The sequence below is a fragment of the Marmota marmota genome, unplaced genomic scaffold, assembly GCF_001458135.2.
Source record: "Marmota marmota marmota unplaced genomic scaffold, marMar, whole genome shotgun sequence".
NCBI lineage: Eukaryota > Metazoa > Chordata > Mammalia > Rodentia > Sciuridae > Marmota > Marmota marmota.
The window spans coordinates 1,878,292-1,895,968 of record NW_026000174.1 but is presented as its reverse complement, the minus strand read 5'-3'; positions in this window follow the sequence as shown (position 1 = coordinate 1,895,968).

Genomic DNA, 17,677 nt, shown 5'->3' with positions numbered 1-17,677 from the left:
CTCACTTTGCAGAAACTAGAAGGAAAATACCAGATCCTCTTAGCTGTAAAATCCTGGCTGCTAAAGGAGGAAAAGAGAGGCAGCTGTTCCAGAAAGAACATGCTCTCCTGTTATCCAAATGGGCATCAGTAGACTCCAGGCTGAGTGAAGCTCAACAGAAATTTTGTGTTATGATTTGAAACTAGATTTCACTTTGAAGAGGGTTGTCTTAAGTGTTTCAGAGTTTGATGGTGCAGAGATGCCTTCTTCACTCTTTAGAATATTGCTGAGTGGTGTGCTTTTGTCTAGGGATGTTACAAACTCTCCATAGTGGCGTGGAAAAGCAGTAATGGCTTTCAGTTTGAAATTTATTAAGTTATTTTACACAAAAAATAAAATGAAGAATCAATAAATGGGATGGTTTCAAGAAACAATCAATACTGTGAGGAGAGCCTACAGATTGGGAGAAAATCTTACCATATGCACCTCCAATAAAGCATTAATCTCTAGGATATATAAAAAACTCAAAAAAATTAATACCAAAAAAATCAAATAACCCAATCAATAAATGGGCTAAGGAACTGAACAGACACTTCACAGAAGAAGAAGAAATACAATTGATCAACAAATATATGAAAAAAGTGTTCAACATCTCTAGCAATTAGAGAAATGCAAATCAAAACTACACTAAGATTTCATCTCACTCCTGTCAAAATAGCAATAATCAAGAATACAGGAAACAATAAATGTTGGTAAGGATGTGGGGAAAAAGGTACACTTATACATTGCTGGGGGGACTGAAAATTAGTGCAACCACTATGGAAATCAGTATGAAGAGTCCTCAGAAGACTGGGAATGGAACTACCATTTGACCCAGCTATCCCACGCCTCGGTTTATACCCAAAGGGCTTAAAATCAGCTCAATTCATAATAGCTAAACTATGGAACCAACTTAGGTGTCCCTCAATAGATGAATGGATACAGAAAATGTGGCATCTACACTCAATGGAATATTACTCAGCTTTAAAGAAGAGTGAAATTATGGCATTCACCAGTAAATGGATGGAGTTGGAGAATATCTTGCTAAGCGACATAAGCCAATCTTACAAAACCAAAGGCAGAATGTTTTCTCTAATATGTGGATGTTAATTCACAATAAGGCGGTGGGGGGGGCACGAGGGAATAATAGTGTTACCTTAGAATAGGTAGAGGGTAGTGATGGGTGGGGAGGGGTGGGGATATGGGGATAGGAAATATAGTAGAATGAAACAAACATTATAACTGTATGTATATATGTGACACAACCACTTTGATTCTGCAACATGTACACTCAGAAAAATGAGAAATTATATCCCATTCATGTATGATATATCGAGTGCATAAATGCATTCTACTGTCATGTATAACTAATTAAAACAAAAAAATATTAATAAAAAATAATTTACATACAATTTAAAAAAGCAAGAAATAGAACCAGACATTGGCAGAAAAGGTCTGTGTCAGAGATGTCTTATGGTAAGACTATTGAAGCCATTTAAATTTCTGCTACTTTTAAGGTTAATGAACATGTACTGGTAATAATAATTATTTATACACCCTTGATCACCTCATAAAACAGAACAGTGCCAATGACCTGAAAGAGGTAGTGACCTCTTCGTTTTCTGTTTTATTTTGGATCAAAACCCATGTTCTTACCAACCAGAAAATGTTTTTCTTTTCTATGTTGGTGATATTTTGAGGTAATGCAATACTGTCAATTTCTGGTAGCATCTTTTGTCTCCTTTTCTACCAGCAAGATTCAGAAAACTGCTGTTCATGGAAGAGGTATGGCTCAGTGGGAGAGCACTTGTCTGACATGAGTGAGGCCTTCAGTTCAATCCTCAGCTTTGAAAAACAAAAACCCTAATGAGAAAATCGAGAAAAATGCTTGGAGTAGTGCTTTGCATATATTAGGTGGTCAGTAAATGTTGAATGAGTGAAGAAATGATTCCAATAGATGTTGACCTTATAGTAAAGTGCTGCAGATGTCCTTTGAGTCTGGCAGAAGGCCCATGGCAACCCAAATTGAGAAGATGTATGTATATATGTAGGTATATGCATGTGTGTATACACATACACACACATTTATGTTTATTTTTTGAGTTATGAGTATAAATAGTATTAGTCCAGCTGAGGAATTCTAGAATCAAGCATGTAAGAAACAAGAATTGTGATTAGATCAAAAATTGTGTTCATAGGGACAATCTGAAAAGATCCTCTAGTACTTAGATATATGTGAATGAACCAAGCATCACCCATGCATCCTGTCCAAAGACAAACATAAGCATATCTAAGGAAAGAAGAAAAACAAGCAACAAACAAACGAAATCCTTCAAATTTATAAATTTATTGACCTAAAAGTCAGTCTCTGTAAATGACTTATTGTGGGGAAATTCCCAAAATATTTGAAAAAGATCTGTGAGATATATTGAGATAAGATCTCCATGAAACAATAGCAGAAAATTAGAAGGAAGATTGTGTTAATATGTCCATAGGATGACTATTAATGACCACTGAGATGAATGAAACATACTGGATAAGGAAGGTTTAAAAAAGAAAAGCAAAAGTAGGTAAAAAAATTAATGCACACTAGAGGAACATATATTTCTTAAAGAAATATGGAAAATATTAATGTAAAATAATCAAGAAATTGAATAAGAAAATAGAATTAAATCCATGCAATATTTCTTTTAAAAACATTTAAACTTTTGGAAGATTGACTAAGAAAAAGAAAAATAACTAAATGGACAGAAGTTGAAATGAGAAGGAATTCACAATAATAAAGAAGAGTTTAAATTTTGAAAAAAACACTCCATGACAATAAATTGGCAGGCATTGGTGAAATTGATGAATTCTGCCTGAGAAAAGAGTCCTATCAAATTGGCTCAAAAACAAGGAGAAAACTCCAATGAATCATTAACCCAGGACTAAATTGACAAGTATTATGAAAGAATTACATCTAAAAAGGTTCAGAGAGCTTAAAACTTTAGTAAACAAATTATTCCTTTATAAACTAACTTTATTTCATAAACTGTTTAAAAGCTTAGAAAAGTATGAGAAAATATCTAAATCATTTTATAAAGGTAGTATATGCGTACTCACAAGTCTGACAAACATAGTACATGCAAAAAAGAAAAAAAAACACTTTTTGAAATAACTTCAAAAACCATCAGATTGAGTTAGAAATCATGCTTAGCAAATCATCATGTCAGTAGCATTTATCTCAAGAATAAAAGATGATTTAGTTACCAGTCATTTATAAGTAAATTTTTCATATTAGCAGTTGTTAGAACAGAGTGCATGACAATCTCAGTAAAGAGATTGTGGCATTGATAAAAATTAACATCTGAAATTTTTAGAAAACAGAAAACATCAGGAAACTGAGCAATTGAAAAAAAGACACCTACCTTAAACCAACAATAGATATCATTCTTTAATTGATTAATTAAGCAAATAGTTATTGAACAGCTACCATATACAAGATGCTTTTTAGATATGAAATGAGAGAAAAAGACAAATGTTTGTTTTAAACTGCAACATAAATTGGAATGAGGTGACATTTAGTATAAAAGACATATAGCATATTGATATTTACAAGTGTGAAGAAAGAAAACATGAAAGGGGAAGGGCATGGAGTAAGGAACTTAGATTTGGTGGTCAGGAAAAGCCTCCCTGAAAGATGATATTGGAGTAAAACCAGAAAGAGGGATAGGGTGAACCTCATGGGCATCAAGGGAAATGTGTTCACAGTGGAAGGAATAAAGTACATGCAAATTGGAGCTGAGTAAGTGGAGAAAACAGAATGAAATAAAGTTGGAGAGGAGGTGGGACAGCAGGGAGGTGTCAGCGAGGTAGATAAGGTCTGGCTTTTCAGACCAATGGTATGAGTATGACTCCCACTTTTACTTGTGGAGAGCAAGGATCCCTCTGGCAGCTGTGCTGAGATTAGGCTAACAGGATCAAGAGCAAAAATAGGAAGCCATGACTGCATACAGAGATCCATGTGATCCATGACATGGCTTGGACAGATGGAAGCCATGATGTTTTGAAGGGAAGGCCAACAAGAGTTTCTGAAGGATAGAGTATGTGGTAGGCAAATAGGAGGCTGAGTTCAATGCTTCATGTAACTAGAAAGATGGAACTACCATTTTCTGAGATAGGAAAGTCAATGGACGGACCTGATCTGGGGAGACTAACAGGAGCTCCAGTTTGGAAACATTAGGTTTGCTACAGTTATTACTCTTCAAGGAGAGACATTATGTAGTTAGTTAGTTGTACAAGTCCAGAGTTCAGAAGAGGGATCTGGGCTAGAGATTAAAAAATTGCAAATTATTAGCATACTGCTATCACTTACACTAGACATTTATTAGTTAATAGGATTTAGGCAGTAGTCTTGAAAGACATGAAAGGAATAATTATTGGTAAGTAATTAAAATTCTAAACAATATTATTTGTTTTTGTGACAACCTATTCTCTTGGATTTTCTTGTATCTCTCTCTGACTGTGTCTCCTCTATGTCCTTTGAGCTGTATCTCATTGATGGAGTGAATGTACATTTAATCATTTATCAGGGTAACTTTATGGTTTTCTTTGTTTAAAGACACGTACATAACAGTGGCATCAAGGTAGTGGAGTTGTCACTAGTATTTACATACATTGATGCTTACAGTCTGATGGTTCCAGGTCCAAAGTCCCTGCAGTTTGTGGGTTTTGAACTTAATTTTTCTCTCAAATGTATCTGTAGTGGCAGTAATGCTATCTACCTCCCAGAGCCATTTCAAATATTAAGTGTTTGTAAATAAGAGGGCTCTTAGTAACTAATGAAAGATCTTTAAGTATTTATCATGTGAGTATATGGATGATAAGCTGTGCTAGAACTTGAAGGGCATGGATCTACTGATAGATTCTGAGGTATTTTCAGATGACAACAAAGTACATTACTTAAGATGCAATATGGAAAATCCCAGGCTGCATTCACTATGTAAATTAGTCTCCTTTGCTTTTCTCCAGAGCAGCTGTTTCCCTTCCTTGAGATTTAGAGCTTACATCCTAAGGAAGGGCTTCCTAGACATCCTTTAATGCTGGGACAGGCAGTCAAAGATCTGAACACGAAAGAAGAAACTTGTGCAGAGAAAATGAGTCATAGGGCCTGCTGCCTTAGGAAAAGCTTCTGTTTCTCTTGGCATCTTATGGCTAAGGATACCTGAGAGTCCCTTTTGCCCCACATTTCCCTCAGTCTTTGAAGATTTAAATCAGTGTGGCTTTACCACATAATTTATAAATGAGTCCATGGCTTATCTCACAAAGACTCAACTGGGAACAGAACAATTTGAATCTTATCATAGGCTATTTTCCCAGGCTCTTCCAGTGCCTAAGATTAGGGAAGGTGGGAAAACTCCTGACAATGAAGGCTACCCACTGATTTATTCATTTCACAAATACCACTTGGCCAAGGGCCATTGATGTTGACACAACAATTTTGGAAGATGATTTCCTTGGACACATCCAACCTGAGCCTCATGGATGGGGAGGGCAGAAGTGTTTGTTTTTGTTCAGCTTTGCTGCCCCACTCCTTCCTGAGGGCTAACAATTGTACCCCCTCTGACTGTTTCCCACCTTCTCTTTGCCCTCATCTCTACATTCTCAGTAGAAATGCTAGCAAATTTTTCAGTTCATGTTATATCTGTCATTCAGCTTAACTTACAAACTGTGCTGTGGTGTCTCTGTCTTGGTGTTCATGTCATGTGCTAATATTTGTGACTTGGGTTTTGAAGCAGTGATGCTTTTGCTAATGAATGTAGTGCAATGAGCTGCGTGCCTCACACCTAGTAAGTACAGAAATACCCACTGATGAATAGGTCAAAGATTTATTAAATAAGAGAGAAATAAAAGAGAGAGAAAGGAATGAGATGGGTATAATGGATGGGTGGATATGATGGGAGAAAGTGAAAGCAGGAGGTCCCAATTAGTGATTGCGAAAAAGATTTTTATAGTGCTTCTATTTTTTGAATGCTGAATTATGAAACTTAATTCTATTGAAAAAAGTATATTCTCAAGGAGCTGGAATTCTATATACAAGTCATTACAATTACAAGCCTAAAATTCTAGGATTAGAAGATCTTTAGAGGCTATGTTATATAATTTTAAGATGCAACTTTCAGTAGACTATTTTCTGTACCTGTTAATGCATCAAAGTAAGTTCTGGGCATCTGGAAAATGATTGTTGTCCAGATATTCCTTTACAAACCAGGGTTTGTGAAGAGGAATGGATGGATATGGAAGTAATCTAAAAGCAAATTTCAGCGTAACCTTTAATCAGTGAACTTGAGCAGTTTCCAGTACTTTACAATATTTTACTGCTATTTTTTGAGCACCTACCACTATGTGCCAAAAACTGTTCACACTGTTCCATTTAAATGGAACAACAACCCGATAAGCTAGATAATTTTCAGGTGAGAAAATGAAGGCTAGGAGGCAAGGTCATACATGGTTAATGGTAGAGTTAAGAATACTCTTTTTTTTTTCTATATGGTGTTGTCTCTTATATTTATTTAACCTGGGTATCACTCTGAGCTGCCCCATATCTTTTAATCAGCTGGAATCAACTATGGGTTAGGGGAAGATTGGAAGACATTGCCTTGCACACTTCCACCATCACTTTGTTGCACTAAAGTATCATTGTTGTACTAGACAGCATGTGTTCAACATGTAATACTGACCGTTGTCTTTTGCACTTGCACTATTATCTATAGTGTATGGGAAAGCCCCACAATTCTGTGTTTACAGGGAAGTAAAATTTGAAACTTAATCATATTTAGTAGAGTGACAGAACATGCTCTGAAAATTCTCCATGGGTTTTATGTTCCTGTTCATCTTGTGAGCAGAGGCATTGCCTTTGTTCTTGACTACCTTTTCAAGGAGGTTTGTATAATGAACAGCTTTGGAAGACAGGAATAGTGTTTCTCCTGGAGAAAAAGAAATGCTTTATGTCTACAGTAAAGATAACATTAGATCTCCCTTCAGAGCATAGGATAGACATACTTGCTACCTATTATAAAATACTTGGATTCCCCAATTTTAAGTTCTTCTCTTATAATACAACCCACTAAGTATATAGGTGCCACAGACATAAAACCATGGAACTGGACACTTAGAAATGACAAAAATGCTGACACTTTGTACACTGCTGTAAGTAATGAACCATCCTTTGTCTCTGATCCAGGAGTCCTAGATCTGACACCAGCACCTATGAAACTGTAGCGGGTTAATTTATTAGCTTGAAAGTGAGATGAAAATATCAGACCTTCATAGCTCTTGATAGAACTTAAATTCAAATTCAAGACAATGTGAATTCAAAATCTATATTCTTTATCATTGTAATTTTGTGCTAGATCTTGTGGGTTTGGAAGTAAAATTATCTAAGTAGAATAAAATTATGTTGTTTTCTCTCTCCTCAGGGGGCTATCTTTTCATTCCAAGTATTTCTGTGGTAGGAAGGATAAAAGTTGGTTTTTAATCTTGAATTCATCTCTGCTTCTCTTTTCCTGTCCTTATGCCATTTTAAGAAAGTGTTTGGGATGCTAACAGTGACCTTACACTCCTTGAATAAACTGGAAGAGTGTGGAGGAAGGAATCTTTGGTTTTCTGGTTCTGTGGGAATAAAATAGGGATTTCGTCTGGGGCCGGGCAGATAGAAGAACAGGTAACTTCTCACTTTCTAATCTATTTCCTTTGTCATCACAACAGAGGGAGGGATGTGTCTAAATTGGCCTCTCCTGCCCAATAGTCTTGTAAATCAGTCATCAACAAATCTAAGCTTGTCCTATTAGCTGAATTTGTTGGTGGTACCTGGCATATGTATATTTCTTTGCAATTTGCAAATTAGAAAAAGGACAGCAGTAGTTGTCAATTTGATCATAGTAACCATTTAAAAGAAAATTAAGGACACAAGATCAATTTTCTCATAGTTATACAGTTCCTGAATTAGAACTTGTTTCCAGATCTACTGATTTTTCTTCCCCCAAACATCCCTGTATCAATTTTTCATTATTATTTTTTTCCTTTGGAACTAGATCTCATGCCCTTTGTAAGAATTTCTGTGTTTGAATAAGAAATCAGTTATAAGCTCTCCTAAAGTGAATAGTAATCAAGATAATTTCATTCTAGAGGAAAGCAATTGAAACCTTGCCTCTCCAATGACTCACACTAAAGAAGCATGGGGGGCAACTTGGAGATGTTTTTTTATGTTGAGTAACAGCTGGGCTGTGTCTCTGGATAGTGAAGGAAAATTGAAATTGAATATGCAGAAGCAGCTAACAGTGTCTGACCCACTCAAGGGGCACAAGCAGGTTGTCTAGCTCTATTCTTATTAATGATCATTCTCTTCTTCAATTGACCACACAGTCAATACTGGATATTTACTGACAGAATCACAAATCAATTGAACTTTCTCTATAGAATGACGTTTATTATCTTTGCCATCCACCTTCGCATCAATGGATGGGTACATATTACATTGGTGATTTTATTCCTACTTTATAGGAGTATTGTCAGAATAAAATTATCTTGGGGCTGGGAATGCAACTCAGTGATAGTTCTCTTGTATAACATTCTCGAGACCCTGGGTTTGATCCTCAGAACCACACAAAAATTTTAAAAAACAAATTAAAAACGAAAACATTTTCAAGTGTATAAATGTCTTGAAAAGTTTTCTTTTCCTTTTTTCCTTCTACTTTACTCAAACTTTTATTGTATATTAAGTGAAAAGCACTATACTGGTGGTTGAGGGAACTATAATGATGAATAACATATAATCTCTTTCTTCAAGTGTTTTGTACCTGAAAGGTAAAACTCAGAAAAATTAAAATAGTATTACAGTAGAGAGAGGGAAATATCACTCTATCTGAATAGAAATGCTAAATAATATCCAATTAGTACCATTGGTAAGAGTTTCATGAAGCAGATGTTCTTGAACTGAATCTTCCCTGGATGAGTTAGGATTTGGGTAGAAAAAGAGAGGAGCCCATTCCTGGCAGAAGGAACAGCATGGATGTAGGGATGAAAAACTTAGGTGCATTTTATGTTTGAGGGAAACAGAAGCATAGGTCCAAGGGAAAAAAAAAGGACAATGAAGCTGGAGGAGTGAGTGGGACAGGACTGCAGTGAAGAACTTTGATTTCATATAGACACTTGAAATTAACTTGCAGGCTATAAAGAGCCATTGATATTTCTTGGGAAGAGGTATAGCATGATTCATTCTTCCTATTTTATGTCTCTTTCTCAATACTGTTACTCTATAATTACATGCACTGGCCTCATTTTGCAGAAGCAGAAATTGAAATTTAAGAAACATAAGTAATTTTCCCCATGCCAGAATACTGGTGACAAAATGAAACTTCCAGACTGTATCTTCTTACTCCTCTACTGCAGTTACCCAACATGGGAAATGACCACCTTAATAGGATTTTCTATTACTATTAAGGAATAGAAACAGAGTGTTAAAGTTAAATGGTCTAGTATAATTGCAGTGCGGGTAATTGGCAGTTTCTTCTCATTTTCTAATTCAGGGACTCTCAAACTTTAGGGTGCATAGAAATGAGTTGGGATTCTGTTTCAGCAGGTCTGGGAAAGCATCTGAGAGTTTGAATTTCTAATAAGTTTCCTGGTGATTTTTGATGCATTTGATTCTTGAACCAAATTTTTGGCACAGCAAAGTTTTGTAACATTCCTTTTATCTTCTCAGCCTTACTTTGAAGATATACATGGACTTAGCATACTTTTTCAATAACATTTTCCTTTTTTATGTTGAGTAACAGCTGGGCTGTGTCTCTGGATAGTGAAGGAAAATTGAAATTGAATATGCAGAAGCAGCTAACGGTGTCTGACCCACTCAAGGGGCACAAGCAGGTTGTTTAGCTCTATTCTTATTGATGATCACTCTTTTTTCTACAGCCTCTGTAGCCCACCCTCTTCTCTCATGGATTTCTTCCCAATGACCAGAACACTTGAATATTTTATAAAGAAAATCAGTAAAAAATTAGGATTTTTTTTTCTTTAAAGGAACTTAAAATGTAAAGAACTTTATGAATTACCATTTTGAAGCTAAGCTCAGTTAGTGATTTGCAAGTTTGGAAATTATAATGTTATAAGTTATAATGCTTTAGGCAGTTTCTGCTTTGTAAGATCTAAGCCCTGTCCAAAGCAGTCCCCAGCTACTGCAGGTTTCTCCTCATCATCTCCATGGATTCTAGAGAGCAGGGCTCTTAGCTGACTGTGCCAGCAGCATCCTAGCTGTCAGTCTGGTGTGCTCATTACCATTAGCTTCCAATTTTGCATTCCCCTGTTTTTCTCATCCTTCTACTCTCTGTGCTTTGAAGACTGTATCATAGTTTTTCTTTGATCTCCTGTTTTCCTAAATTCTTCTTGCTACCTTTTTGGTAGCTATCACGGGAATAGTGTTAGCTGGGAGGCTGCTGGCATCTTGAATGGTCTTCTGACCAGCTCCTCATGAGACAAAGAACAAAAATCTCTGAGAGTCCAGAGAGGCAGCGACTTTTCCAGAGAATCCAAGTTTCCTGACCCTATTAGACAAGAATATTTCCCTACATGTTCCCCATTTTACTCACTGATATGGGGAAGGGAAGAACCAATGACCATAGAGCCCTTACTGTCCTGTGTTCCAGGTCCTAGGTGATTTACACTTGGAGCTCATTTAAGCCTCAGAAAAACAGTATAAGACCCTATAAAGGGAAATTAAGGACTCCTTTCTATAAATGAAGAAACTAAGTTTCAGAAAGGATAAATAAATTTCTTAAGTGCACTCAGCTAATCAGTGACAGAGCCAAAATTAAAACCGAAGCCTATCTAACAGAAAATCCATACCCTTTCCAATTCAATTGGCTGTAAACTAGGTTTCATGATTAGTAATCTATTTGGCTTGCTATAATAAAGTAAGTCACTCTTCCTATTATGTATCCTTTATGAAAACTGGGCCTAGAATTTTAGTGTGTTCCATTCTTGGTAGCTGTTAGTATGTACTGATACTCATATCCACAGAAATTCTTATTCTTACCCCTCTGTCACATTCCTCCCAGATTAACACACTTTGGCAAGGCAGGTATGATGAGCCCAGTTGAATGTGATGTGTTGAAAAGGGCTTGTCTTTGGATGGGAAGGCTTCTGCTCATAAACATCAAGTACTCTACTTGAATCAAAAAAATTAAAACATGGGTAATATATGTTTGTGTGGACTCTTCTGAAACTCTGACAGAGTTTGATAGGAAAACTCTCTGCCGGGGACACAATGGGAACCTGTGTGTTTGGCCTACAATGGAGAACAGGGCTTTCTCCTGGTCAGCATTAGAATGTAAGGCCTCACAGGGAACAGTGCTAAGCAGGCCTGGATTCTATAGGTCACACAATGCTGGTAGAGTTGCTGCCATATACCCAGATATCCAGATGAGACCATATAGAAACCACACTTTAAAAACAGAATTATTACAAACCTGTCTTTACAAAGCCTAAAACCAATCTTGCCAGGGCAAAACTGAACCAATAGTGAAATAACTACTTTCCAAAACAAAGCACAACACTCTAAAGGAAGACAATAAATTGTGGACTTTCAGTGTAGCAACAACTCTAAGTACAGCAAACAACAGACAATTACCTGGTATGTGAAAAGTAAAGAAAAATGTGTCTCAAAACTAAGGGAAAAAGTCAACTGAAAGAGACTCAAATGTGACACAAATGTTCAAAACAGTAACAAGGACTTTAAAACAGCCATTTAAGTATATTAAAGGACTTAAAAATATAAATAGGACTGAGGATGCAGCTCAGAGGTAGAGCTCTCATCAAGCACGTGCAAGGCTCTGGGTTTGATCCTTAGCATTGCAAAAATAAGTAAATAAAGTTATCAAAGTATATAAATGGAATGAATTATGGAAATCTCTGCAGAGAAATGGAAGCTGTGTATAAGAAACCAAATTAAAATTCTAAATATGAAAATATGGAGTATCTGAAATTTTTAAAAATATCACAAAATGCTTCCATTTGTCAGTGGAAGTATTTGGATACAAAGAACAAATTAGACTCCAAGCATGTGAAGGAAGGAAATGAGAAAGATAAGAGTGGAGATTAATGAAAAAAAATTTGGAAAACATTTGCAGAAAACACAAACAGATACAAAAATTGGTCTATTAAAAAGATCAATAAGCTTTTACTTGGCTCAATTATGAAAAATTAGAGAAAACACAAATTATCAATATATGGAATGAAAGTATAAGCATCACTATAAATGTTGCACAGGCATCAAATGGATAGTAAAGGCTAGCATAAAGAGATTAGGGCTAGTAACTCTGTCAGTAACTGGCTAAATTGGGTGAAATTAATATACCTGCTGAGACACAAGTGACCAAAGTGACACAAAGAAATAAATTAAGTGCCCTGTATTCATTAAGTAAGCTGATTGAACAGTTGATGAATTTTTAGCTAAGAAAACTTTAGGGTGACTTCTATCAAATATATAAGGAAGAAATAATACCAATCTTATATAAACTCTTTTAAAAATAGATGAGGTTAACAGTAACCTAATATCAAACCAGAAATATATGAGAACAGAGAAATACAATCCAATATCCCATATGAATAGAAATGCAAAAATACATTAGAAAGTAGCAAAATAGTGGTTAATTTATTAGGAACAAATGGAGTTTATCTGGAATTCAGGCTTTGTTTAACCATTGTAGTTCCATATACATATGGAATTAAAGAGAAAAAATATTTGTAATCATTTCAGTAGATAAAAATACAAAAAAATATTCAGTACTCAGTCATGATTAAAACTCTCAGCCAACTACAGACTGAGAGACGCTCCTTGAACAACCAGATAAGAGCCATCTCAGTAAAACCTACAGCTAACATAATAATTAATGAATAAATTAATGATGAAGATTGTGAAAATGTAAGAATACTCACTTTTAGAATGACAATTCAGCATTTTACTCACTTTTAGAATGACAATTCAGCATTTTACTGAAGGTCAGAAGGAAAAAGAAAAAGCATAAATAAAACTGAACAACATGCTTGTGAATATTAAAAAGTCTGAAGACATAAAAAATAAGCACTAGCTGAGCATGGTGGTGCACATCTGTAATCCCAGCTACTCAGGAAGCTGAGGTAGGAGAATCACAAGTTTGAGGCTTGCCTGGGAAACTTCATTTCTTAAAATGAAATAAAAAGGATTGGAGGGCCTCTGGTTTAAACTCCCAGTATGGGGGGTGGAGGAGGGGAAGGAATAGAACAAAACGTGAATTTAGTAGGAACAATACACAAAATCAGTAAAGAAAAATCAATTTTATTGTATAAGCTAAAAATAATTGAAAATAAATTAAACAAAAATAATACAACTTGTTATAGCATCAAATATATGAAATATTTTGTAAAAGACATGTCAAACTCTACAATTAAAACTAAAAACTGCTGCTTTAAAAATTAAGATTTTTTTTAAAAAACAGAAAGATGTACCTTGTACAAGGATTGGAAAATTTAGTATTGTCATGGTGACAAGCCTTCCTAAACCAATCTATAGATCTAGTATAGACACATTCAAAAGCCATTGTGATTTTTATGGATAGAAACTGTCAACCTAATTCTAAGATTTATATAAAAATACAAAGAATCCAGAGTAGGCAAAAACAATTTTGAAAAAGAACAAAGTTGGAGAACCTGAAAGACTTGCTATAGGTCTGGGGATAGATCTCAGTCGAAGAGTGCTTGCCCCAAATACATGAGGCCTTAGGTTCTATTCTCAGCACTGAAGAAAAGACTTATTGTAAAATTATGGTAATTGGAGGTCACAAATATATGAACTACACTTTTATGATTAATCTTTAGCAAAGGGGTGGTCTTTTCAACAAATGGTACTAGAACAATTGGATATATCTATATCTATATTTATATCTATATCTCTCTATATATTTTTTGCAGGGTATGGGTATGGGAATTGAACTCAGGGGAACTCTATCATTGAGCCACATCCCCAGCCCTATTTTGTATTTTATTTAGAGACAGGGTCTCACTGAGTTACTTAGTGCCTCACTTTTGCTAAGGCTGGTTTTGAACTTGCTATTTGCCTCAACCTCCTGAGCTGCTGGGATTACAGGCATGTGACACCTCACATGGCACAACTGGATATTTACATGGAAAAAATTCATAATAGCTGAAACCTGGAAAGAACCAAAATGTCTATCAGTAGGGGGATGTATAAGCAAATTGTGGTGTACTTTTACAATGGAATACTGTTCAGCAATCAAATGGATCAAGTTCTGATAAGCATGATCACATAGGTGAATTTTAAAACTATGCTAATCAAGAGAATCCAAAAAGAAAAGTAGACATGTAATTCCACTTAGGTAAAATTTCTGAGTTGGCAAAACCAACTTATGTTGATAGAAGTTAGAGCAAAAGCTGTTCCTGGGGAGGTAAGTGATTTTCTCAGAAGGGACACCAGGGATCGTTCTGAGGTAATGAAATGCTCTGCATCTGGATAGATGTGTACATCACACACAGGTGTATTTCCACCAAATCCATTCTATCCACATCCCTAGCATCAGTGTATTTCACTGCATGTAGTTTATGACTCAATAAAAAGTTGGATTGTGTTATCGTCTGCTAAAATATCTTATTGGTTAGAGAGTGGCAAACATGATGAAGAGGGTTCTTCACTTTTTAAAAGGATAAAACACAAAATAGACTTACGGTTAAGCAGATCCACGGAATGATTTTTTTTTTTTTTCTGGTGCAGGGAACAAACCCAGTGACTCACACATGCTAGGAAAATGCTCTACCCCTGAGTGACATCCCTAGCCTAGACATATCTGGTGAGAATTACTTCCAGAATTATGAAAAGTGTGGATGGAAAGGAAGAATCAAGGGAGTGGGGAATAATTTGATATGTACAGAGGGAGATGAGGAGATGGTAAATGTGACTTAAAACAAGTAAGCATAATTTGGGAGTAATTTAATACTCTTGGATGTGTGTTTAATTTCCTTTGCTCAGGGTTCTGAGACCTTTCTGGAAAAAGAGTGCTAGACCTGGCGAACCTTGTGTCCTCCCCATCTATCTCACAATGAGGAAGGGGTGGTATTATTCCTGGAATACCTCTTGCTCTTTAGACTTGAGGGATCCTTTCCCTAGTTAATTAGTCAAAAATATTCTATATTATTATTGCTATTCTTTTAATTAGAGCATTACCATTATATATGTAAGTAGGATACACTGTGCTATATTTATACATGATCATTTAATGGAAGGGAGGTCAGTAGAGTAGAACAAATGGATGAGGGAAAGGGTGTGGAGTGAAAGGTAAGGTACTGGGGAAGGAGACTGAGAAAATTGTGTTCATGTATGAGTATGACATAATGAATCCTACCATACTTACAATGCACTAATACAAAATACATTTTTTTCAGTCCCCAGCCCTTCTCCCTCCCCATCCTTCTACTCCACTGATCTTTCTGCAACTTACTTATAGATTTTTTAAATTAATTAATTAATTAATTTTTTATTGGTTGTTCAAAACATTACAAAGCTCTTGACATATCATATTTTATACATTAGATTCAAGTGGGTTATGAACTCCCATTTTTACCCCAAATACAGATTGCAGAATCACATCGGTTACACATCCACGTAAAAGAACATTTCTTACATTGATTGATATCTATTGTGTTGATACTGTATATGTAGGGCTTAGGAAGGTACAAAGGGTACAACAAATCCAAATAGAGCAAAGTCCCTGTTCTCATGGAGTTTGTATTGCAGTGCTGAAAATAACAGTGAGTAAGCATGTTGATATAGACTTTGTGCGTAGTGTTGATGTGGTGCAGAAAATAAATCAGTGTGAGGGGGCTAAGAAATGCTGGGACATGTGCAAGTGACTTTATTCAATGTGATCAGGATGCCTTTGCCATATATATATATATATATATATAATTTGTTTTCAGCAGATGAGATTTGACTTAAATTTTAATGGGATAATTGGCCATTGTGTGGGTAGTAGACTGCATAGAACAAGAATAAAATTACAGTTCAGTAAGAAGACTCCTCTTTCTCCAAACAGAAGGTAATGGTCCCATGATCCAGGCTGGGGATTGTGCCGGGGAGGGGTGCCTGAAGTGTATCTCTCCATGTGGTGGGTTATGATACAATGAGTACCTTGTTGAGAGTCACTTGGCTCCATTCGTTTCCCTTCCCCAAACAATCCTTCTTTCTCATGGCATAAAGTCTTTTGATAAAAATGTTTGTTGCACTTGGACTCCTGAGAACCTCACTTCATAGATTTTTTACTTGACAGTGAACCACACAGCATAAGAATGGTCAGGGCACATGACTTCTCTAGTCCATTCCTCCTTGAAACCCAGAAAGCCTGGGGTTTTCTGCTTTGTAGCTTGATAGCACTGTCCAAAGTTTGTTCTTTTCTCAAAAATATATTTGATAAACTCTCATTACAATAGTTCAGTTGCATTTTCCTAAAGAAGAATGGTTAAGGTGAGAGAAAGATTAAAGGATCCACAGAAGATTCACTGCTCCTTGGGAATGCAGAAGATTAACATCTGAAGGTGCCTTTCAGGTTGAAACACAACATGAATGTTAAGCAGTCTGAACTTGGTGAGATGCAGACAGAGAATGGCTTACTCTTGTTGCTGTCTTAAGTGTACTCTGACCTTTCTTCTCAATCTCTTGATACAATATTGAGAGGTTTTGAAGCTTCTTGATCACATTAAACTCCAAGAATTGGCCCATTTTGCTTATTAAGCCTCAGTTTCAGTTATAAATATGTCCTGTCAAGTCTAAATTTAAATTTCTATCTCAAACCCAATGCAAATCTCCCTTCTACTTCTGTTCCTTTACCTGCCTCCCTTCCAGCTCAGGCCTGATCTGTAGCTTAGCTATAGCAATGCACTGGATATGAATTAAAGACTTAGTAAGCCTCAGTAGTTAGCATCTCTTTACAATTCTGAATTCACTGCTATCAGGTTGGTGCATTGATAGCAGCTAAGATGGGAGGGAACATTTGTACTATAGAAGGTGGCAACCATTTCAGGGAGGTTTTCTTTTTCTTTTTTCTTTTTTTTTTTTTATCAAGAGAGCCAGTAGCATACAACTGCTCAGAGACAAGTAGTGGGAAAACAGCTTTTTAATTTTTAAAAAATTCCTTTCACCTTTGCTTTTCTGGTTCTGTTTTGCTCTGAGCAGGGAAGGGATTGAGATTTAGAGGTGAAGGGAGAAGCTATCATTTGAATGGTGTTATTTTAATCTGTTATTATGGTGTTATTGTAAGCTGTTGGTGCTCTCTGAGTGGCAGACATTCCTTGCTGGCTTACATTTGCAAAACTATTGTGGGCTCTTAGAAAGGCCTTGCAGGATCTCCACATTGTCTCTGGCACAAGTGATAAGTTCCTTGGTTGATCTTTTGGGACTCTCCCCAGCTTTTGACTCCCTGCAGTCAAAAGAACCATAGCTTCTTTCTAATGTATCCTCTACCTCATATACCTTCTTCTTGGGTGGATAGAGAACATGCAGGCTAACTCAAGCCTCACTTTACTTTCTTTTATAGTACCAACCTATCTATGGGAAACCTGTGCAATCTGTCCACAACCA